Source organism: Antedon mediterranea, chromosome 2, assembly GCF_964355755.1.
Source record: "Antedon mediterranea chromosome 2, ecAntMedi1.1, whole genome shotgun sequence".
Lineage (NCBI taxonomy): Eukaryota > Metazoa > Echinodermata > Crinoidea > Comatulida > Antedonidae > Antedon > Antedon mediterranea.
The window spans coordinates 30,312,304-30,314,803 of NC_092671.1; the positions used below are offsets into that span (position 1 = coordinate 30,312,304).

General features: G+C 49.8%; 1 pseudogene; it reads left to right on the top strand.

The window, feature by feature from the left end:
• Window positions 1-2,500, top strand: part of LOC140042462 (large subunit ribosomal RNA) — an 8,023-nt pseudogene that overhangs the window by 1,801 nt on the left and 3,722 nt on the right.

Below are 2,500 nucleotides of genomic sequence, written 5' to 3' on the forward strand. Positions count from 1 at the left end.
CGTTCCGAGCGGTGGCGTAGGCCTCTCGTGGGTCGCGCCCCTTATGCGAAAGGGAATCGGGTCAATATTCCCGAACCCGAAGGCGGAAGTCGCTGCCTCGCGCAGCCAGTGCTGCAAAGCAAACGAACTCGGAGACGCTGGCGGGAGCCCCGGGAAGAGTTGTCTTTTCTTTGTAAGGGTCGGGCGCCCTGGAATCGGTTCGCCCGGAGATAGGGGCTGCGGGCCCGTAAAGCACCGCGGCTCTTGCGGTGTCCGGTGCGCTTCCGCTGGCCCTTGAAAATCCGAGGGACACCGACTGATTTTCGCCTCGGCTCGTACCCATAACCGCAGCCGGTCTCCAAGGTGAATAGCCTCTGGCCGATAGAACAATGTAGGTAAGGGAAGTCGGCAAATTAGATCCGTAACTTCGGGAAAAGGATTGGCTCTAAGGGCTGGGTCGGTCGGGCCGGGGAGTGAAGCGGGACCGGGCGCGTGCCGTGACTGGGCGAGGCCTGCGCAAGCAGGGCGAGCCCGGACTAGTGCCGGGCCCATTCCGTGGACCTTCCTGGCTTGGCGGTCTTTCGGGGTCGCTTCGGCCGGCGCCAAACAGCCAACTTAGAACTGGTACGGACACGGGGAATCCGACTGTCTAATTAAAACAAAGCATTGCGACGTCCGCAACCATGGCATTGACGCAATGTGATTTCTGCCCAGTGCTCTGAATGTCAAAGTGAAGAAATTCAACGAAGCGCGGGTAAACGGCGGGAGTAACTATGACTCTCTTAATTAGGGCACTGTCAGTGACTCTTTTACAGATCCTGCAACGTGAATGTCCTTGTACATCCAGTTGCCGATCACAAAAGATTCCAAAAGATGGCGAATATATAGAAATGAGAACCTAATGTACGTGTGTTCTTACCGTACCTCACTGGTCTAATTGGGGTTTCTCTTAGGTTAATCTCCCGAGAGTGTAAAAACAAGTTGATTTGTACAAGTATATTTAATTATATTCCCGGACTAGGGACCCGGCCTCATCTGTTGCAGGTGCAGATGGGGATTGCGACACACTTGCAGGTACAGGAGCGGGCATGCACGTCTCCTGTATTTGATTCTCCCGCATGCAGGACGGCCGATAGGTCAACCGTGCAGCAGGTTGCTGCATATAACGTACGACGCCACAGCATGAACTCTAGAGACGCTCCGGTGTCTTTAGATGAATGCTCGTGCTATAGTCAGTCGGGAGGCGGTGGCGCCCGTTTTCTTCATAAGGAAACAAACGACCGCGTTCGAAAGGGTGCAAACAGCCTTTCGTCCACTAAATTGCATACTGTACGGGAGTCGAGTCTGGCGCTGGGACAGGTCGATTCCGAAGGAGAACCTAGCACAAAATCAGTGCTGACAATGTCCTTCCGGCATTGTGAGTTTAGAAGTCATAAGCATCCTATAATAGACGGGCACAACATCCCACCGTCAAGTCTAAAAGAGTTCTTCAAAGTAAGAACTCCAATTGAGGATTTATCTATACCTGAGAGCGCTCAGGATATACCTGTTGTCCGTTCTGCTGATAGTAGAAAGGAGGTAGAGAACAACCCGGTTGTGGTAGTACCTGTCCCGTTTACATACTTTGTGTGTCCCATGTGTAACACCGGTTATACAGAAATAAGAAAATTGACAACTCACCTACACAAGCATACCGATGCGAGTGTACTATTTAAATGCGGAAAATGTGGGAAGTTTTCCAAAACGGGGCACGGTGCTACCATACACTACGCCAAATGTAGTATATTGGAACAACCTACTACCGCCCAGGTGTTAGACTTTGTCTGCTCCTGTGGCAAGGCATTTAAGACCAAAACGGGTCTCTCCCAGCATGAAAGGCACCGACACCCTATCCTGCGTAATTTAAAGAGGGTGGAAGCTCAACAGGCGGAAGTAGAGGAGAAGAGATTGCAAAGGGCTAAGAATAGCAAAAGATCTAAGAAGTCAATCTGGTCAGATGAAGAAGTTGAAAAACTAATTTATCTGAACTCTGAATTTCAGGGGTCCAGACAGATCAATAGTGACATTGCTAAACAGCTGTTATCGAAAACGAACAAGCAGGTGAGTGACAAACGACGAGCACTAGGGCTACTTTTCGGTCCAAAGGCAAAATCAGCTGTTCAACTCCCTGTCATCCGAGTTCCAATGCCAAAAAGACCACAGCGAAAAGAGGAAATTCCAAAGGAGCCTTTCGAAGAAGCCTTAATATCTGCTACGGGGCAGATAACAAATACAGAGTTGGGAAATCTTGTGCTAACATCATTTAGTCAAGCCATTGAGAAAAGTTCAGACGTGAGCGGTTACGATAAGATAAAAGGCAAGCTCCAACGGGTTGCTACCAATAAGAGATTAAAAGTACGAAAGAGGAGTAACCGAAAACCACGAAGGCGGTCAGCAAAGAAGGCAAGCGGCTTTCAGTACATGCAGCGGCAGTACTATAGGGACAGGAAAAAGCTGGCAATAGAAATTCTGGATCAAAAAA